General features: G+C 43.4%; 1 long non-coding RNA gene across 1 annotated transcript in view; it reads right to left on the bottom strand.

The window, feature by feature from the left end:
- Nucleotides 1-3,286: 3,286 nt before the first annotated feature.
- The window catches only part of LOC144772567 (uncharacterized), an 858,949-nt gene continuing 839,059 nt past the window's right edge, over nt 3,287-23,176 (bottom strand). Inside the window, exon 4 of the long non-coding RNA XR_013599804.1 lies at nt 3,287-3,373. This is a non-coding gene — a long non-coding RNA (uncharacterized LOC144772567). The remainder of the gene's footprint in view (nt 3,374-23,176) is intronic.

Here is a 23,176-nt window from a genome sequence, read left to right as displayed (position 1 = left end):
GTACCATACACAACCTCCTTTTGGTGTAAGTGGGTAGGATCCTGCATCCATTAGGTCACTGGTGCCATATCATTATTAAGAGAATGAATGAGAACTGAGTGTGTGTTCCTGTTGATTTCGGTTAGGTGACAGGGTTGCACACTTCCTAGTGAGGTTGGGTAGCTGGTAGATGTCCCATAATAATGGGAGGGTGGTCCGATAGTCTGCTTGGGCAAGGCCTGAGCGCAATTGTGGCTAGGAAGTTAGGAAAGCAGCAGGATTATCTGAAACCTGCCTGAGACAAAATGTTTATGGTTGACATCTTTATTACACTCTAAACCTTTAGGTGACTCTGACCCCAGCATAGTGACTGACACGTTCAACAAATGGATTGAATCTTCTTTGGATAATTTCATCCCGCTAAAATGGAGCAAAATAGGCCTAATGAAAAACTGTCACCATCGTTCTCCCCCAAGTTACGGGAAGTTAAGCAAAAATGTAAAAAACTAGAGAGAGCCTGGAGGAAAGAGTATAGCTTAGAAAAAAACAGAACTACAGAGCAGCTATAAAAATCTATCAGGCAGAAATAAAGAGGGCTCAGTTACATTACTACGAGGAGAAAATCGTAGGGGCAGCAAACTCCCAAGGAAAATCTTCCTTATAGCGAAAAATCTGACAAAATATGGACCACCTAAGCTTCTGTCGAATCCTCTCAACAACGCTGTACAGTACTTGCAGAATTTTTTAACAAAAAAATTCAGGATCTTTACAATACCTTTCCCAATGCCTCTAACTTCAATAATCAGGACCAAGAGGTGGAATCCTCGGGAAGTAGCTTTCCACGGCTAGAAGATATTCCTGCTTTGGACGTAGACACATCATAGCAACTGTTTTCCAAAGTTAAATCAGGTTCTTCCCTGGACGCTGCTCCATGCACATGCTGCGCAAGTTGGGGGATATCATTCTACCTGTGCTATTAGAAGTATTAAACTCTTCCCTAGTAATGGGCCAAGTGCCCAGGTCATGGAAACATGCCATGATATGAGCACTTCTGAAAAAAAACAGCCTTAACCCAGACGTTTGGGGCAACTATCGGCTGGTCTCGCTCCTGCCCATGTCCAGTAAAATCCTAGAGAAACATGTAAATAAGACCCTATCAGAGTACTTAGATACCCACTCGATTCTGTATCCATCCCAGATGGGTTTTCGACCAAATAATGAAACAGAAACGGCCCTGTTCGCAGTAGTGGAGGAATCACGTGAAATGTTAGACCAGAGAGGCATGGTGGCAGTCATCCTGCTTGATCTGAGCTCCGCTTTCGACACGGTTAACTACGGCATTTCCGTCGATAGATTAAGATTGATTAGGGTATCCGGAAAACTTCTCACCTAAATCAAATCCGTTCTGATAAAAAGGTCACATTAGGTATTTGAGGGCAACCATACCTCAAGAAGGGTGCCACTTACTTGCGGAGTGCCACTAGGCTCCTCACTGAGTCCTACCCTATTTAATATATATTTGAGGCCCCTTGCAGAGTTAGTCCTGCCATATGGAATCCATATTATAACTTATGTAGATGACACGCAATTAGTGGTGGAATTAAGCCACCCAAAGAAGGTGCCAGCTAATCTAGAATCCTGCTTAGGAACGTTGGCCATGTGGATGTACCAGTCATGTCTCAAGCTTAACGGAGACAAAACTGAGCTAATGGTCCTGGGGAACTGCCATAGCGCCACGGCATGCCTGAGCTGTAGCCAAACTGTCTGGGTCCGGTGCCAAAGCCCAAAGAAAAGATTAAGAGTTTGGGTGTTTGGCTGGACAGGTTGCTTAATTTTGACCATCAAGCAGTACAATTAGCAGCGTCATGTTACGGCATCATTAGGAAGATGAGAAAAATCCTTCCATTCCTTCTTGAGTCAGCACGCAGGATCATGGTCCAGGCACTGGTGTTATCCCGGCTGGATTATGGAAATTCTCTCTACTTGGGGACTCCAAGTCCACAATAAGGAAACTACAAGTGGTCCAGAATTGCACAGCCAGGCTGCTGTGCAACATCCCTAAAGCACACTTGGCCAAACCAGCATTAAATGAGCTACACGGGCTACCAATCAAGGAACGCATAATGTTTAAGTCATAATGTTTAGCACACAAAACACTCTGGGGTAGGGGCCCTAAAAACAACCTCGGAGTTATAGCCTTCCATCGCCCCTCAAGAAGTCTGCGTTCAGGAAATTTGTTCCTGACGACAGTGCCGGAAATCAAGAGAGCACATGCTGGAGGACGAATGTTTGCCTACAACGCTGCAAAGCTTTGGAATCTGCTGCCCATTGATCTCCGGTCAATGACCCACCACCTAACGTTTCGGAAACATCTAAACACGTGGCTGTTCCAGACGTGAGCGTGAACTGTACTTGACTGCCTGCTGTCGTAAGCGCTGGGATGCCTAAGGGTAGCAATGCACTCTATTAAATGCTAATTAATAATAATATTAATACATCATTTGAAGTGAGTCACAGAGTGAGGCCACATCTCAAGGGAGGCAGGAGTGGTACCTATAGGGAAAGCCTTGCCTTGAAAAGTCCCACAAGAGTGAGACAGGACTTTGGTGGAACTCAAAAGCTGTACATATAGTACTAGGCTCAGATTGAGGTGTTGGTTGGTGAGCGACTGGGTGACCTGTTCTCTCCCTCATCTTTCCTGAAGGTGGCGTGGCCCTGGACCTTGCAGATGACACAGCAACAAGGACCCTGGGAAGAGAAAAGTAGGTGAGCCAGACATGGAATTCACCAATAATGCCAGCAATGCTCTGGGTTTCTTGGGACCTGGTCAGTCTTTTAACTTTTGTCTTGAACAGAGCTGCCCCTTGTCTTGGCTCTCTGACATACACCAGCTTAAATATCCTCGGAAGGGAAAGGCAAAACAGATCACACATCCCCCATGTTGGTCACCAAAGAACGAGGACGAGATGAACCCACTTCTTTGTAGACACCCACTGGCCTGCAGTGCATCACCTTTAGCTACATGGTTTACAAAGAGCAGGGTTGCTGCAGGTACTAGGAGATAAGTGTCCCAGGCCAGACTGATCAACTTAGAGACAGATGGTCTCCCACTTCTGCCATCACTGGTGTGTTGTAGAGTCATTATGGCAGAAGTGTGTGTGGCTGTGTCCTAGAGTGAGGAGTCAACAATCCGAGGCTGCTGCCTGCAAGATCTGCTTCAATCCACCGATTAAAATCCCCATATGTGTGCACCAGTCCACTGGAACAGTATCAGAGGCTAAAGAAATAACAACAGCTGTGACATATCAGACAATAAAGTACCTGAAATGCTGACCTGGATAACGATCTGGACAATATGGTGTATTGTTGTGCTGTCTTGAGTCTTGATCTCAATCTGTTTGGGGACAGAAATATTGAACCTATTAGATGAAGTACAGTAATATGCATATCTGAAATTCCAAAGTGAATTATATTGAAGTGCTTGGCATGCTATGATTCAAACACGAACCAATTGAATGAATTTTAGAGCACATGAAGTTACACCACTGTAAATTATTCTTGCTATGCTCAGCATCTATCCGGGAAAGCAAATCATTCTTTTCACCTATTTTAAAGTTATTCTCCTTTAACAGGTAAGAGGATTACACCTCCAGATGGATAGTGACCTCATACTTTTTAACTCTCATTTAGTTCTACACTGTATTTTAAGGACATCCAAAACTGTGATGCTCAATCGAGTTCAGCAGAAGGCGTAACAGACAAAATACATTATTTTTATATATTACTTTGACTGTGCATGCTGTAAAGGTCTGTAGGCTTCAAAGTAATATGCAATGGTACATTCCACATTTGTTTGTAATACTTGGTTTACTAATTAGAACAACACCAAAAGCGATTTGCATTGAAGCTATGATTCTAGTAGTACACAGTTGCAAGTATAATATGCAGAATAGGTGAAAGAGGAGCAGTGGTTTCCTTTCATGCTAAAACAGGAATATGCCACATTTAGCTGCAACAGCGTTAGAACGCATCACTTTCTACAACAATTTGTTTTTTGGGTTTGGGCATCAGGCAACTGCTCCTCCTATTAAATATCTGTAGTACATTTCTCTTCTGCAGTTATTAAAGGTTGTAGAACCGATTCCACGTTGGACTCCAACCAGAAAACGAGATTTGATTTGATTTTTGATTTATAAAACGCAGCATTTACCCATAAGAATCAAGGAGATACAGATCAGTGTCAATCAAACCACCATTTTCATTGTAGAAAAACATGCCTAGTAAAACTATAAAGCCAGGTCTTAAGTGCTTTTCTGAAAGGCAGATGCCCAATAATCGCAGTCAGAGATTGAGGAAGCAAGTTCCTTCCAGAGTCCAGAAGCAGCAACTGAGAAGGCTGCCCCCCCATCTCTACCTCCAAACCTTAGGCTGATGAGTGAATTGCGGTGGACAGAGTGAAGGTTTCTATATGGAATCTACTGATGAAACATATCCATAATCTTAGCAGGACTTGGATGGTAGACGGGCCGGACTGTCCGTAGCAGGCACCATGCGTTTTCCCAGTGGACTGGAGGGCTGGGGTCTGGTTGCTGGTTTTGTACCCGTGGGGGGCGGTTTTGTTAATGGGGGCTGGTTTTGCAGCAGTGCTGCAATATCACTCCCCGTAACAAAAGCAGAAGCTGTCCTTCTCACTAGCACCCACCACTCCTCCCGGGGCTGGGGCTGGTCGAGCAGCAATCTGCTAAGGCTAGTTGCTGTTCCCATTCCGGCTGTGTTGGCGGAGAGCCTTGTGTAGAGACAGATAGCCTCAAACATAATGCGGTTTCTGATGGGGAGCCAATGCAGCTCCCACAGCCCCGCAGCAGCTGACTGGCACTTAGGAATGGCAAGGATTGCTCTAGCGAGCACATTCCATACCTCCTGGAGTTTTACCTGGGTACTGATGTTAGAATACAGATAGAGGGAATTACAATCGTCCAATCTGGACATGACCAATGCTAGTGCAACCTTCTTGAACACCGACAGTGGGATGAAGGGGAAAATATTCTTTAGCTTCCTTATAAGCCAGAAGAAGGTTGCAACTGTGCGAATGGCCTGTCCATTCAGAGAAAGTTTAGTATCTAGGATCATCCCAAAATATTTGGCCTTCTCAGCTGGAATCGGGAGGGTGCTTAATGTGTCCGGCTACCAGTTACCATTCCAGATCGAAGTTTGCTTCCCAAAGTGCAACACCTCGCTGTTCTCACCATTAAGTATGAGGAAATTCCTTTCTATCCAGTTTCCGCCTGCGACATACACTGAGAGAAGTTATCTGCAGTGGCTGCAGAGTTCTTAGGGGTCGATACAATGATCTGGTTGTTGTCAACGTAGGTTATCGCATACATCACGTGAGCATGAATAATGGCAGCAAATTGGGATACATAAAGGTTAAATAATGTAGGGTTCATGAATGAGTCCTGCGGTACTCCACAAGGCAAGGAAAAAACATCTGAGTGGAATTTATTTAGCAGCACCCTCTGAGAGCGATCATTAAGGAAGGAGGACAGCAGGGACCAAGCCCATTCTGTAATGCCCATATCTTGAAGACGTTCAAACAGCACCCAGGAGGAGATGGTTTCAAAGGCTGTGGACAGGTCTAAAAGAACCAGCTGCACCTTGCCCCTCGTCCACTAGCCGCCTAACACAATCCATGTCAGTGGCCAATGCAGTTTCGGTTTGATGATGTTTTCAGAAACCGAATTGAGAATTGTCCAGCCATCCCTGCTCTTTCACAAACTCCATCGGATGGCCATTCATGTGTTTCTCAAAAATCGTGGTCGTTAGCAGAAGTAGCGAGATTGGACGGTGGTTTTTAAGATCCTTGCTAAGAAGATTGCTTTTTTAGGAGAAGCCTGATCACTGCCTCCTTCCAATGATGCAGATAACAACCAGAGAGGATAGCTTTATTGATCCAGGCCATAAGAGGGCGTACCACAGTACCAGCCACCTTGTGAAAGATTGCTGGTTAACACGATTCCATGGGTGAGCCTAACTTAGTGGTTAGGAGATGTTGTTACACTATTTCAGGGGTGATGGTGGAAATACCACGAGCAAGTTGGACTCACAGTCCCTGGGCCCCAGAAAATACAATGGTTCTGACTGTGGCTCGCTACTAGGAGTATGCAGCATGCAAGTTTTCTTAAGTTTTGATACTTCAAGTCTGCCATTGATATCAATAATTTTACGTTGGAAAAAGTTGGATAGCTGATTGCAAAAATCTTGTGAGCCGTCTAGTTCTCTAGCTGATGGAGGAGTAGACAGATGATGCACCACCATAAAAAGTTCTCTAGTGGATTTGGCAGATTTTATAGGTGCAGTATGAGGACTTTTCTCTTTAACGGCTAGTTTGTATTCCCTTATTTTGCTCCTATAGCCAGTTTTTTCTTGCACCTCAAAATCTGTTCTCCAAATTCGCTCTTGACGGCGACAGGCCTGTCTAAGAGTTCTCAGTCTTTCATTGAACCAGGGTGTGACAGTGAAAGCCTCCTCTGCTTAACTTCCTATGTAGGGGCTACCCTGTTGGCATCCACATCCAACCAGACTGCAAAGTATTTTGCGCCATTGTTCTCATCATCCTGGATCTTAAATGGCATACTACCTAGAGTGTTAATCAAAAGTTCTGCAGATACCCCCTTCCAGTTTCTCCTGCAGATCTTATCACAAAGAGGTGGAACACTCCTATCTGAAGGAGAGGCATAAGTTAAAATGCAACTGCGCCATGAGCTGACCAACTAAAGGGAAGAACGGGCTGGAATAACACCCTAAGGTCATTCAAGAAGATGCCATCTCGGGTGTGTCGTACATCGTGTAAGGAGCCGAAGGCAATTGAGACGGTCCCATACTCGATAGGTTCTCAATGAGTGCTATAGAGTCTTTGTTAGTATTCTCTTCAAGATAGAAATTCAAATCACCCAGAATGGTCAACCCATTCTTCACCATAAATGTTTCTATGAGATTGATTATCTCATTTGGAAAGGGAGTTCTTGGCCCCGAAGGTTTATAGACCAAAAGATCAGCAAATAAACAAGTGCCAAACCCCCTCATGGCCCACCTGCTCGTCCAGTCTTGAAATGGCATAGCTTGGTGGAATTGCATTAACTAGGTATGGGCCAGAAGCTTCATCGGCCCATGACTCTGTCATAAAGATCCAATCTGGGTCATAGGATGCAAGAAAATAAGCGAAATCCAACTTATGTTCTATCAATAATCTTGCGTTGATAAGATTGCCCTGCATCGCTCCACAGACGGCAGATGACCTTATTTGCAACTGTCACCTGTCTCTGAGGGTGGGGGGCCGGAGAGGGCGAATGCCCAAAGATACAATGCATATAACATTTGCAGATGACCAAGAGGCACCCAGGGACCAGAAGTAATGCTTCATCAGTACAGACATGGTTAGTTGGTGAGCAGCATTGCCCAGGCTCCCCGATAATTTGGACTGCATCCCCCCTCTGTTTTGTTGGGAAGGCTGATAGAGTAGACTGCTGGTGAGTAACACTGTAATATAATGTTGGATGAAGGGATGTTGCCTCACTGTCCTGGGGTAAGGGAGTTGGGATGTAAAATTTAAGAATCTTGTGGATGCCACAATATCGTGGTAGGGCTAGGGGCCATCACATCATTGAATAGGAGTACTTAGGGATACAGGGGGAACACAGACCACAGATGTCTGGCAGATGTGGCATGTATAAAATAATAATCTGGCACATGTGTGGCCTGTACAATATGACTAAGAACTACAAAGTCCAGGTGTACCTAGAATGAAGAGGGGGCACATATAGCCCTGTTACATTAGACTCACTTGAACAAACCGGGAAGGGGCGGCATTGTGTAAACATTGGAGGGGACATCCTATATATACCATATGCTCTGCTTTTGCCAGGGGGGCACGCCTATAGGTGAAGCCAGGGGTGCCATTTCAGGACATTAGTGACAAAGTGGATGTAGAAGGGAGGTACACTATCATATAAGACCACAGACATTGCGTATTAGTGGAGACTTTATTTGCAAAGCTGATACCAACCTGGACCTTTCCCATCCCTCTACCCCCATTCAGGGACTCACTACCACTTGCCTGTCTGAGAGACTCTGCTTGGCAACACCACTGTAAGATCACAGATGTGTGTAGTAGACATTTCAACCCTACTGATCGAGATTATTGTTACTTTTCAGCCTTGCATGCACTCAATGTAAGACTGGACACTTATGTTCGCCAGATGTGCTGAGCACTTTAGCAGACATGGAATATTTGGTAAGGACCATTTTCGGCTATAACCCTGTCCTGTTGTTGGCTTGGGAAGGCAAAAGACCTTGTATTCTGAGCTGGTGACTGAAAACAGAAATCCTGTAAGACACTACGTTTCCGGAGACCATCAGGGAGAGGATAAGACATTATGTTACTGATAATTATGTTTCGGTAGCCTTGGCGTTTAGTGAATGGGAGGCATTTGAAATAGCTATTCGGGGTCAGTGTATGTCAGAGTCAGCTGGAGTCTATTGGACGAGATTGCAAACACACAAACAAATACTTCAGCACTTGCAATGGGTTAGGCCCGGTAGGCCAGAACTACAGCAGGAATTGCTGGAAGATAGGGCAAGGGTGGCGGTACACGTGGAGCGCCTCTGATGTTTCGATTACAGGGAATATATGATACACGCCCACATGGAGAGGGACAAAATGGGCACATTATTAGCCTTGTTGGCTAACCCCACCAAGCACGGTGCTTCACGGTAAAGGCTAAAATTAAAGTCTGTATTTAATCTACACATTCGGATTTAACGTCTAGATTCAACAAGCATGAGATTTAACGCGGTGTTACCGAGTAATTCCATGTTAAATGCAAAATTGTAGGAAAAAAGCCTCAGCTATTCCAAGTTTCCAGTGATTACATTGTTTAACTTCCGATGGAATCAGTTGTTGTAGATTAAGAGCGGCTCCTGTATTGATGACATTTCCCAGGGGAAGTAAATTCAGAATGTTCGGATGGTCATTTTTGTGATTTGATGCAAATTGTTAAAGTCAGTTTTGAGGAATAACAGATTGTAAATTGGTATTGTGTGTGTAAGCGTAAATTACTTGTTTCAACATGTGCTACAGAATGTCAGTAATGACATTTAACACAAATAAAAGCTAAAATCGATACTGTTCATGCAACGCCATTATTACAGCCGGGTCCCGGAGTAGGCAGTTTCACAATTCTTACCTCTTGTTTCTGTACACTGTATCGACCATGTAAACACACTCCAGTTAGGTTCACACTTTAAATATGATTAGGCTGTGTGTAGTTCAATTCTTTCATTAATAATACAGTTTCGCCAGAGATTACATATTGTATTCCCAGCCATTATTGCATATACAAAGGCTACCAATGTATTGCCAGTCTCATTGATTCCTTCACTATTAGCAATTCTACACCTACATTCACTGATAGATTTTTGAAACTCTGAGACAGCCAATCATACTGTTCTGTTTTGAATTGTTCAGAACAGGGGTTGTTTATGTGTTTTTTACATTCCATGAACAGGGGTGCCTTTCTAAAGCATCTCTTTTCCTGTTCTGGGGCACAACTGCTTACCCTGAAGACCTTGAATCGCCAATGATGACTATTTGAAAGGTAATAATATGGCCACATTCAAAATGTATCCTTTTTTAATAAACAGTGTAATTTTGATTTAAACTATCATCATATATCTGGTTAGCCGAGAGAATGCTGGTAATGTGCTCTTCTGGAGATGACCTGCAGTCCATTTTCCAAATGCCCAACTAGTTGATTTTCTATCATTCAGTCATTAATGTAGGCATGCCCCACTATGATTTTCTGCAAACATGTACGAGAGCCTGCTATGGCATGCCTGAAGGCAAGCCTGAAGCTGTATTGGACGGAGTCCTCTTCAGTAGGACACATTTCCTGCCTGGTCCTGCTGATGCTCCAGAAGTCTTGAACGTCCCAACTTTTTAGACTTTCTGGTGCAGTTCCTCTTCCAATCCAGGACCAGTTGTAATGGGTCAACTGGTCACTCCATGAAAGGGTAATATCCTTTACAACGTAACTGGTACAACGCAGTACCGTTACGACACAGCTTTAACAACGAAAGTCGTTACAACGACTTTCCCTGGAGGGTGCTCTAGGATAGGGGATAGTTTAATATACTATCCAACACCTTCCCTACTATCCAAGGGGACTGGTGTTGGAATAGTAAATTAAACTATTCACTATCAGCACCCCCCCAACGCAAGTCGTTGTAACGACTTGCGTTGTTAAAACTGTGTCGTAAAGGGACGCGTTGTAACAGTACGCGTTGTACCGCCATACATCCTCCATGAAAGCATTTGATACCCCTGTAGCCATACAGGAGGTCAGCCAACTGGCCTTTAGTTTCCACTTCTTACTCCTGGTTACAAGTGGGAGCAGGTCGAGGCCTTTAGGTCACAACACCGAAGGCGTGCCAAATGCTGGGAAGCCATCCTATCCAGTGGTACATGGCATTGGAATTGTATCAAATATGCAATGACTTAGGCTCACTATCACATCTTCGTCTCTGCTGTCTACAATGGTTTCCTGCACTTGAGGACCCGTCATCATCATGCCTAAAATATGGTTTTTCAGGTAGGGATTCTCTGCTGGTTATCAGCACTGGAAATCTTCAAACGCTCCTGACTTTGCCATCTAATGTTATGGAGGATAACACACAGATAGCTAGGATCTCCAAGGCACCACTGGTGCTTCAGGGCCTTTACTGCAAATTAGATATATGGCCAAACGCTCCGCTGAAATATGGGACTTAATTATTATGCTATCCTCGGACATCTGTTTGTTTACGGAGACATGGCTAAATTCAGTAGCCCTTCCGTGCATTCCTCTGGCCATCCCAGAAAACTACTTCATGATAAAGCTGATTCGAGGGAGTTGACCGGGGGTGGGGTGGCAATCATTTTTCAAGAGTCACGGAAAGTGAAAATTACTGATACCCTATTTGCGGACTGATCAGAATTATGTAAGTGGCAAAGTCACTGTATCTTCCCCAGCTGTTCTAAAGGGGCCCTTTTATACCGACCACCGGGGGCAAACAAATATTTCTCCCATGGCCTTATAGATTGTATCGCACCACATGTCCTATCGTTGAATATATTTCTGCTCTTAGGTGATTTAAACTTTCAAGGGGAAAATCTGGCAGACACTAGTGTCACTCAATTACTAACAGACATGGAATAGCTATAGCTCTTACAGAAAGTGACAGGAACCACACACCTAGTAAGAGTTTTTCAAGGGATGCCTTAATCAGATAAGATGACTTATCTGGGATGGGTTATCACCTTAACACTCTGAAGAGTGACTATAGTTCACAAGCTTCATCTGGCTTTTCAGATTATCTTATATATAATGAGGCCAGTTCACAAAGGTGTTCAATTAAGAAGTACTCTTTCACATACTCATAAATGCCTTTGTAAATTGGACCCAAAATACCAAACTCCTTGTTAGAAACAGTGCAAGGAGGGGAAATTCCATTCCATTTGTTCTAATTGAATATAAAAATATTTCCTGAATATTATCATTGTATTCCCATTTTAGCACTTTTGCAACCAATTCACAAAGACATTTGTGAGTATGTGAAATGGTATTACTGCATGTGTAGGCGCATGCGCAGCACACAGTAAGCAGCAGGCCAAGGCTATCCCGTCTGCGCCTGTCTGCGCCTGTCTGCGCCTCTCTGCTCCCGTCCGCACCTGGATAGCGCCTAGCGCCAGTACCCCTGCCAGTCCCGTCTTAGATTCCAGGCCTGGAATCACTTTTACAAGTAAGGAACTTTATGATTTAAATACACCGGTTTTCAATTGTAATCCTCTTAACATGCTAGCCCTCTGTCAGAGTTCGGAGGGATTTTGCTGTTCTTGTGACTTCCTTCTTCCCGACTCTTTCACCTTGGCCAGCTCACAGGGATCCAGTCAGGAATCACCTGGAAACAGCTTCCCACGGGTATAATCTGCATCTTAATCAATGCTGGTTCACTAGTAAAACATGCACTTGAAGTAGCTGATCTCATTGAGTTACAGAAATTTGACATTTTATTTATTTCAGAAACTTGGGCCACTAATACTTCTACGCCAGAACTTCTCACAGCTACGCCATCCGGCTACCTGTTGCATAGGCAAGATCGTCCAATTAAAAGAGGTGGGGGACTAGCGGTCATCTACCGGGATAAATTTAGGGCCAATTTCACCACTTTGCTGTCACAGTACTGTGAAGCACTGTATTTCAAGATTGGGCTCACTAACAATCAACCCTACCAAGGCTCTCTTATTTATCGTCCATCCGGTCCTATAGCCAGATTTTTAAACTCCATTAGCGCTTCTCTAGAGGCAGATATCTGCAATGCCAATTTTACCATCCTCGGGGATTTTAACTTTCATTTAGAACAAACTGAAGACAAGGATACAGCCTCACTAATTAAAATCATGCATGCCTTTGACCTTAAACTTCTTAGTACTGACCCCACCCATCAAGGGGGTCACACGCTTGATGCGCTATTCTTGAATAATAATGATATTTCTACTCTTAAAGTGCTTCCTTTGGTCTGGTCCGACCACTCAGCCATCTTCTTTAAAATCAACTGCCCTTCAGCTAACACAGTCCCAAACAAGAAGCTTAGAGCTGCCCAGTACAGATCCTGGGCAAATGTTGATCATAATCAACTAGAGCAGCTACTGAGCATTTTGAGCTCCCCAGTGGTGGCCAATCCTGAACATGCAGCTGAGAATTACTCCGCCTGGCTCAACTCTGCTTTTTATCAATTAGTCCAGATAAAAAAGGTGGACTAAGTAGGACTCATCTGTCTGCCCCCTGGTTCTCAGAGGCCCTTAGTCTGGAAAAACAAGGTTGTAGATGCCAAGAGAGAAATTGGAGAGCTCAATATTACTCCCATGAGAAAGAAATTTATAAACTAACATTAACTAAATATAAAGCCCTTTTGGTTACAGAAAAAGCAGCTTATTTTTCATCACAAATCAAGTCTGCCAAAACTTAGCTAAAGAACTTTACGTAGTCATTAATAAACTCACTAAACAACCTGAGTATAAAAAGGAGTGGATCAGCTAGTCCTTTTGCAATGAGTTTGCATAGCATTTTAAGGGAAAAATCGATCTAATTTTCAACTCATTCGGTTACAACGGCAATCTTTTGCCTCCCCCAAGACAAGATAAGGTGAACACCATCTCCGATAATGACTTTCTCACTTCGGGGTTCGATTCAGTCAACCCTGTCACGGCGGCCCAAATAAAAGATCTCATCCTGACCACCAAATCCGGCTCTACGGATGATCCTTGTCCAGCCTCGGTTATTAAACTGGTGCCCGACATTATTGCAGTCAATCCCTCAAACTTGTTTAATAACATGTTCAAATCAGGCATCTTTCCATCTCAATGGAAGCGAGCCTCCATTTTGCCTTAAATGAAAAAAACTAATTTGGACCCCGAAGACCTTGCCAACTATCGCCCTATTTCTAGACTTCCCCCGCCTGCAAAAATAGTACAAAAAGTGATGAACATCCAATTAAATCAGTTCATTAACCCCTTCAGCGCTGATGACAAAGCCAGCTCGTCATGGGCGTTACCTGCGCTACGCGGATGACGAGCTGGCTTTGTCATAAACAGCGCATTTTTGAAATTCCAGCGCACAGCGGGAAAACGCGGTAGCGCGGTAGAGGTTAAAGACTCAAATGGTTTGGATCCCACTCAATTCAGACTTAGATCCGAACACAGTACAGAGACTGCCTTGATCAAGGCCACTGATGAGCTTAAATTCATCGTGGACGAGGGAGGGACAGCCGCACTTACCCGCTGGCTCTGTCTGCGGCGTTTCATACAGTGGATCATTCCACGTTGATCCTCCATCAGGAATCAAACGGTATAATAAACCTGGCCTTGAAATTACTCTCATCCTTCCTATCTAACAGATAAAACATAATAAACATTGATGACTTCTCTTCAAGCTCATTTCGCTTGCCTTGTGGCGTGCCACAGGGATCCTCTCTGAGCCAAACTTTTTTTAATATATACGTTACTGATCTGGCTCCTCTGGTCGAATTCTTCGGGTTCGGTAACGTCCTATGCGGATTACACACAAATCGTGCTATTAGCCTCCAATAATGACAATCACACTTGTCTTCGCATCCACGACTTCATGAATTGCATTGATGGCTGGATGAACAAACACTGCCTTAAGCTCAATGCTGGAAAGACCGAGGTTATTTGGCAATAATGCAAATTTTTGGTCTACCCCTTGCTAGCCAATTGGCATGGGCCCCCTCCCTACTCTTACAAGTAAGGCCAAGAGCTTAGGTGTTATCATTGATGATCGTCTACTCCTAGGCAATCAAATAAACGCAGTGGTCTCCTCTTCTTATAATACCTTATGAATACTTTAAAAGATCCTAGTCTTTCTGCCCAGTACAGCTAGGAAATCAGTCATTTCCACCTTGGTATTGTCCAAGATTGACTACTGCAACAGCCTTTACATTGGCTTACAAGCTAGATACCTTAACAAACTGCAAATGCTTCAGAATTCGGCAGCCAGACTCTTACTGGACTTGCCTAGGCACCACTTCATCTCATCTGCTCTCAAAGATCTTCATTGGCTGAAACTCAATAACAGAACCAAGGTTAAGACTCTTTTTTTTTACTTACAAAGCCCTCCACGATTCAGGACCTTCCTTTCTGAAGAAAGCCTTTTCATGGTACATTCCAACAAGAAACCTAAGATCAGCAGGCACCTTCAGAATAAACTCTATCAGATTTAAAAAATCTAAATGGGGTGGTAGCAGCTTTTCAGTTAGAGCAGCCACAGCCTGGAATCTCCTTCCACTCAATCTAATGTCAGCACATTCTCTACCCCAGTTCAGGATACTTTTGAAACCTGGCTCTTCAACCAGTAGGTCCTCCCTCTTGCTTATCATTGCATACTTATTCAGCGCCAAGACACATTCGGGTATATGCTGCGCTTTACAAATATTTTAACATAACATCAGTACTCATAAATGCCGTTATAAATCAACCTCTCTGAATTTGTGGCTATATTGAGGTGTAACAAAACCTGTGGGCCCCCCTAGCCGAGCATGTAGATGGTCACCTTCTCTTACTCAGGCTGACTTCTAGAGCGAGGATGAAATGAATTTAGGCCTCTCCAAGCATAGCAAAATGCGGGGTGCTGCTCTATGTTTTGCCCCAAGCTATGACTTTCTAAGAAAATGCACCCAATCTTAGTGAAAACTATACCTATAAATGTTCCTTGTGCAATTGTCATCTCATATTAAGATTCTTCATTTATTCACTGGAATTTAATCAAGTGATAACTTTTAACAGAGCCATCTTCAATGCATTTCAAGTTACAAACAGTATACAATATTCATTAAAAACTGTCCCTAAACAATTGCATGTATAAATATACAAACTAATAAATATGTATTAAACATGTTGTCCACTACAACCTATGAATTTCTTTCTGATAAGCAGATTTTTAGACATGCAACCTGACCCTCCCTATCAGAAGAGATCAATCTCCCGAGCAGGTTAAGGAGATTGGTTTAAAATGTGAAAGATGAGGTTTAATTTGTCAGGTGATGACGATTCTTACAGCATGAACATTTGTATATAGGTTTTTACCTGTTAGTAGGGGTTATTGTAGGGGTTATTTTAACAGGTCACAATGCAGGTAGGCCTAAAGTCATGTTTTCCTTTTTCACACTAGTAGAAGGCACAGTGTGTGCTGCAGTCGTAAGTGACATTTAACCTTTCATACCATTGGTGTATTTCCACACTATATACTATGGTCTTATAGAAATGTTAGGGTTGCTTTTAGATTTGACATCCTTGGCATGGTACTACCCCAAATGTTTCCCCTTAACTCCTCCTGCTTTGCTGAATTTTGTTTCTGTCAGCTTTAGGACTCTCTGCAGCTTACTACTACCGTCTAGTCCTCAAGTGCTTGTGCTCTCACCTTCAAACATAGTAAAATTGGAGTACACCTACCTAACTGGCACATTTAATTTACTTGTAAGTCCATAGTAAATGATACTTCATGAATCCTGGGCCTGTAACTTAAATGCTATTTGTGGGCCTGCATCACTCATTGTGCCACCCACGAGAGTAGCACCTTAAAACGTATCCTAGGCCTGTTATTGCAGCATGTAAAGCAGTTTTAAACTAAGATTTTGACTTGGCAAAACAAACCTTTTGACAGGCCTAAATCTTCCTTTTTAATACTTATAAATGCACTCCTAAGGCAGGCTCTAATGTCTCATTGGGCAGAGGGAATTGTATTAAAAAAATAGGAAATGTGTAATTATGTTGTACATGTCCTGGCAGTGAAAAACTCCTAGAGTCATTTTTCACTGCTGCTATTCCTATCTCTCCCATTGACTAACAGTGAGTTACTTTATTATAATTAATAAGTGCTAACTTTGGATTGAGAGCAAATAGAAAGATGCTGTTTATACTCAAGTGAATTGTAATTGAAAACCCTATTTTATGGTAAAGTTAGATTTAAATTCACAATTCTGAAAATGCCATTTCCTTGTCTGAACCATTTGTGCCTCGCCCTCTTCCAGTGTCCTGGGTCACATGGCTGTGGATGGCTCTGCTGAAGGAGTTTGTGTATTGCTTCCAGGCAGTAATGCCAAGGAGGCTTAGGTTTGGACAGGGTGGGCCATCCTGGCAGGATGACTTAGTAGGTGCCATATCCAGCCCCAATTACACTTCACAGGACTATTGCTCCTGCACACACAAATGAACATGACACCAGGGCTACGCTGCCTTTGGTCACCCCCAGGTAGTTTGGAGCCTGGACAAGAGAAGGGAAGTAACTTTACAGAAACAGATATACGGAAGGACAGGGAGTCTTACCCACACAAAGGCTGCCACATGGTACAAATATTTATACCCGGTGCCAGCCTTTGACCCACTCATCAGAACACTCCTGGACCTGTGGAAGTTACAGAAGAAGGACTGCCAAAGGACTGCGCTGCTGCTGCTTGAGAGACTGCCTTGCTGTCTGAGAAAGAAGAACGGACCTGCTTGCCTTCATTTCAGAATAACTAGAGTGACTTCAACGGTCTAACGGTCAGTTGGCTGATGTCTGTGTGAGCTACTGGGACAAAACAAGCTTCAGAGACCTCCCTGCAACTGCCTAGATAACCTGCTGCATCTGGACTCACCTAGACCTGCAATTGGACCTGCCTGAGCCATGCTAGGGTGAGTCCATAATCCCAAAGAGGTGCTTCCCAGGCCATGGTCCCTTGGCTGGACTCAGAGTATACTCCACCCAGAGAAAAGGTGAAAATCCTGATGTTTGGGCACTTTGTGACTACAAACAGGCCGATTCGCTGCTTGTATTGACCGCCAACATGAAGTACCACTGAAACTTGTTCTTCACACCTACATCAGTCTGCAGAGATCAGGAACTCGAGACTTGCAATTCACGCTACAGCATAGAGAGCCCATGATAACTGCCAATGCTAAGCTACAGCAATGATCGCCCGCAACACCCAATAGGCTCATCATCCTACAGTAACAACCATCCCCGAAGCCCAGCCTGTTCTACTCACTACAACAACTATTCACGATGTTCAACCTGTTCCTCGCAGCATCCTCCAAAGTGAACATAACTCTTAGCGTCGGACTTCAAAGGTAACTTTTCAGCAAGACTAACCAGGCCCCTATATCTGACCTGCACTCCATCCCATGTGACTTTCTACTAGTCTAGCAGGACCAGACCACCACAAGTGGCATTTTGTGCTTTTCGGTGCTATTTTCACTAAACACTTTTAATTTAAATATCTCTGGTACTTCTGATAAAATTGTTGTCATTCTGGTTTAAATGTTTTTATTAAAAGTTACTCTTTTTCTAAATTGGTTTGGGATTTTTCTTATGTTGTGTTTTCACTTTATTATTGTTTGTGTGCTGCATAAATACTTTACACATTGCCTCTATGTTAAGACTGCCTGCTTCGTGCCAAGCTACCAGATGGTTATGCACATTTTAATTTAGTGACTTTCTGTGGTTCACCCTGACAAGCATTGTGTCTGTGGCTTAAGTGGGGCTTCCACCCCTCTCAAGCAATATTCCAATGTCTTACTGTTGCCAATTAGGAGTTGGCCAATGCTGTCAAACTTTACAAGTCACAGCACTGGGGCCTGGTTGGCAGTGTGCCAGTACCAGAATAAAATAAACAGCAGAATCGGTCCAGAGGTGATCAGGCCAAAAAGAGGCCTTTCCTACAGTACCCATATTAAACACTGATTTGTTATTTTACAGTTGACATAATTAACCAAAAAGAGTGATGAACATTTGTTTTGATTTTTAATCAGCATATATGAGCACTACTAACATAATTTACTATGCTTTTTGAAGAAATCGCATGAAGGAAATGGCAGAGACATATGGCAGGATTAATTTATGATGGCCTATGCTACTTTTGTGCTGCTGACAAACAGGCTCATATGCCTGTGGCAGCTGCAGCTTAATAGTAGTTTCCAGTAAGCTCTAGTGAGCCACACAAATCACAGTAAAACAAAATCTGCCAGTTCGACCTGAAAGTTCAAACCAGCTGGGATATTTCTAGGGAAACTTTTTTAAGTGTGAAGAACTAAACGCAGCCAGTGCATTGAGACGGGTTTTTACTTGTAATCTGCTCGGTACAAGGCTCTAATGCCATATGCACTAATTATACATCTGTTAGGGGCAGGTGTTTGATTTCTTGCAGTCTGTTTTAGTCCTCACTGATGAATGTCTATTGGAAGTTCGACTGCCTGTATGATTATACATGAATGGACACTTTATTATAGATGTTTGGGAGACCTAAAATGATAATCACTAATTTTCTTTTAAAATATTTCCTTTAAATGTATGTTTAAAGTAAAGTATGCTGAACTAATTAATGTAAATTAAGAAAGTTATATCATAGTACAATAGGAGTACCAAATTAATAGTCAACAAAGACTGCTGCCATTTCAGGTAAGAGAAAGGTATTATAACCTAACAATCTTGAGTTTTGGGGCTCACTAACATTAACAATAGCAAAGCTAACCCTCTTCATTCTTTTATCTAGTTTTGGTAGGAGGTTCTGACTGTTTTGCAATTCATTGTGCAATTTTATGCACTTGGACCACAGCCATTCTTTAAATAAGGGAGTATACTCGACATTTCTCTCCTGGGAAACACACTTAATCCTATCTTTTTACAAAAGTAGTCTTCCATCTTCTTAAGAGGGATACGGAAGTAAATCTTTTTAAGTACTGGAAAAGTTACATTGTCAGCGCTCAATGAAGTTAGCAGGGGTACATTCTCAGCTCAACACTAATTCCCTCCTCTTTTCCCTTTCCTGATCTATTCAAGCTAAAGAGACACCCACATATCACTGTCATCAAGAAGAACAGAGTAAGTTTAATACAACAAGCATTTCCAATGCAATAGGTCTCGCATTCACACAAGTTTGAGCTATTGGCATTGTAAATTACAAATGCCTTTTATTTATGTTTTGGGTTTTAAAATACATTTACAATACTAATAGCTTAAACTCTTCCAAATGTGAGACTTATTGCATTGCAATAAAGGGCCTTATCGACAGCTTGTTAGATTGTAAATATCAGAGGAAGAGACCGGCCTGAGATGTTTTAAAAATAGTGATAAATAGTGCAGTGAAGAAGATGTGTAAGTGTTGTAAATTACACAGACACAAAGTGTGAAGTGAGAGTTACATATGATCCGAGCTATAAACACTAACAAAGTGCTCCAACACCTTTTGCTCTGTGATAACACTGTCACAGCTTAGGAGGAAGAGCGGGGGGGGGGGCTATTTCCTGCCCTCCCCGTGATTTGAGTGTGCAGTGTGGCATTGCCTAATGTCATTGCTATCTTTGGCCTAATAAAAACACTACAGCTGTAGTAGGGCCCTGGCTTCACCTTCTGGTGCAGAGCGGGCTGTGCTTTATGGCAGGCATGGAGGGGGAGTGTTAGTCTTGGCTCCCGCCTGGTACAGAGCCCCTGCTATTACTAGTGAGCGAGAGGCGCTGAGGTGGTGGTCTTGGTATTGGTGATTGTATTGGTGGTGGTGGTAGTATTATTGGTGGCATTGGTGGTGGTATTTGTGGTGGTGGTGGTATTGGTGGTGGTGGTAGAATTGTAGGTGGCATTGGTGGTGGGATTGTTGGTGGTAGTGGTATTGTTGGTGGTGGTATTGGTGGTGATATTGGTGCTGGTGGTATTTGTGGTGGTGGTGGTGGTGGTATTGGTGGTGGTGGTATTGTAGGTGGTATTGGTGGTAGTACTGATATTGGCGGTGATATTGGTATTGGTGGTGGTATTTGTGGTGGTGGTATTAGTGGTGGTATTGTTGGTGGTATTGGTAGTGGTGGTATTGGTATTGGTATTGGCGGTGGTATTGGTATTGGTGGTGGTGGTATTGGTGGTGGTGGTATTTGTGGTGCTGGTATTGGTGCTGTTGGTATTGGTGGTGGTGATGGTGGTGGTGGTGGAATTGGTGATGGTATTGATGGTGGTATTGATGGTGGTAGTGGTATTGGTGGTGGTAGTGGTATTGGTGGTGGTATTGGTGGTGGTGGTGATGGAGGTATTGGTGGTTGTATGGGTGGTGGTTTGGTGGTGGTATTGGTGGTGGTGGGGGTATTGGTGGTGGCGATATTGGTGGTGGTGATGGTATTGGTGGTGGTGGTATTGGTGGTGGTATCGGCGGTGTTGATGGTGGTGGTGTTGGTGGTGGTATTGGCGGTGATGGTGGTGGTGTTGGTTGTGGTATTGGTGGTGGTATTGGTGTTGGTATGTATTGGTGTTGGTATTGGTGCTGGTGGTGGTGTTAATAAAACCGGCTTTTGAAAACAACCCGTCAGGTGGCTTTAGTGCAGAAGACATGTAACACAGCTGTGCTGTTATAGGCTTCAGCCCATTAGCATAGGATTATGTGCTACCTGGAATTCACATGACTTAATTTGCTAATCATTTCTAAATCCATTTTACTTGGGGAGTTGAAACAGACATGAGATAATGCTGGGTTAAAGTGATTGACAGCAGGTGCCTGTGTTACGGGGGTGGCGTCGCTGCTTAAAAGAACACCAGTGGTTTCAGCTGAAGCAGAGCATGTCCGGCCTGCAGTAAGATAAATTATATTAAAGTAAATAGTGCTTACATACTCAATAACAGGCCCAGTGCAACAACTGAAGTAAAGGGGCCAGTCGCCTTCAGATGGTACAAATGAAGACATGGCCGTACTAAGGAGGGACTAACAAGCCTATTAACGGATCCGAAGGCAGCATTTACGAAAGACAATGACACAAGCCATCGAAAAATATGGAAGGAGAGTGGGCGCGGCTTCTCCCCCATACTCTACTACAGCAGTCTTGCAGTGCTAGCAGGAGATGCACGCTGCCACTTGGGTCTACCTAAAAACGGTTTTCTTCACAACTCATTAAGTAGGGCTCTATCTCCACAGCGCTGAGCCGGCTGCCATTTTTATGCACCTGCAGTGTGTAAAGTCAATTCCAGATATTTTTCTGAGTTAGTGCTTGTTTCAGACAGCACAGCTCAGAAACAGAAAGATCAAACTTTGCTTACTGTTTCTGAGCTGTCCTGTCTGGAAATAAAGTGCTAACTCAGAGAAATGACTTCAAGCTCATACAAACCAGGACTCAGCTGTGCACTGAGACAGTGAAGCACAGCATTGTATTGTATGGTTTTGTAGCATATTTATATCACTTACTATCCCTATGTAGGGTGCTGAAGCGATTTCCCACACGGATAGCAAGCTACACCGTGTAGGGAGTGTGGTTGGAAGGGTGTTGTTTCGATCCTATATGCGAAGTGATTTATGCTGTTCAAGATGACCACCGAAGTGCCGTTATCATGTTATGGGAGGTTATTTGAGTGTTAGACATTCATATTATAGTTATAATACTCACCAGCTCAGCCACACCACAGGGGCAGCAGAACGCTGTGTCAGTTCACAAAATAGGACGGTAATCAGTGAAGGCCCAGTAATCCATACAGCGACATGAACCAGCAATAGATGCAGTTGAATGAGTAAAAGGATAGCAAAAAGACAATATTGGGAATTGTAGACATTAGCAGTAGCCAGGCACCACTGTATTTCTTTCTTTCAGATACTGCTGAATAAATCTATCCAAAGAAGGATATAGCACATCAACCAAGGCTGGCAACCTGAGCAGAAACTAAACAATTTTTAAAAGGCCATTTACTGCTAAGCTGTAGGGAAGCTAAACTTTTGTGCGGGGTTCATGTCCCAGGCCCCTATCAGGCATTCAAAGGTGGTCGAGCCCCACTGGTTAATCCCTAGCAGGTTCTTAGCGCAGAGCCCAGCTAGACAGTCCCTCCGAACATGCATGTGTGAGAGACAAATCACTGCCCTGACAGCTCGCTTTGTGTTACCTGGCTATCCTCACCCCTCCATGTACACCTAATGCTTTCTTGAATCCTAGAGACCCTTGTTTTTTCTAGTTTACATAACGAGGCATTCTCCTGACCTTCTAGAATTTCCTCCCAGAGCAACTTCTATGTTCATTATTAGTTGGGAATGGCATCTTAGGGTAAAAAATGGATGATGTAAAAGGAGGCTTATCCTGCTTCAAATATTCTGGCTAGAACAGCAGCATGGCATACATTTGGTAGTTGTCAATTTGTTCAATCTTAGCCCAGCTCTTCTTTAATTTGTGAGTCTTGTGAAAAACACTTTATGTGCTTCCACCCTTCTGAGCTCCTGAGTCTGGACAATGTCCACTCTATTATTCCCCTCACACCCCCCCATTAACTTTGTTCTCACCTCTAGCCATCGGTCATCAAACTAAAACAGTAGCAGCCAATATATGTAATTTCCTGTCCAAAATAACTCCTAATTCAACCCTTCTGAATGCTGGCTCCAGCCAGCAGAGTCTGTTGATTGAATCTACTGGATACTGCAGCTTTGTTTTGCTCTGGGAGAGTAGATTCCGCCCTACCTTGTCCATTCATGAAATTTGGCTTTGGACATTTTAGACCTGACATCCTTGGCGTGGTTTTCCCCTGTCTTTTTGCCTCTGCCTCCTGCATTTTTGCTGTGTTCTGGATTTCCTTTTTGCGGGTCTAGATGCTTTGGCCACTTT

Source organism: Lissotriton helveticus, chromosome 8 (genome assembly GCF_964261635.1).
Source record: "Lissotriton helveticus chromosome 8, aLisHel1.1, whole genome shotgun sequence".
Taxonomy (NCBI): domain Eukaryota; kingdom Metazoa; phylum Chordata; class Amphibia; order Caudata; family Salamandridae; genus Lissotriton; species Lissotriton helveticus.
Note: the sequence above shows the minus strand (reverse complement) of the source record. Positions and strands in the feature narration are given on the sequence as shown.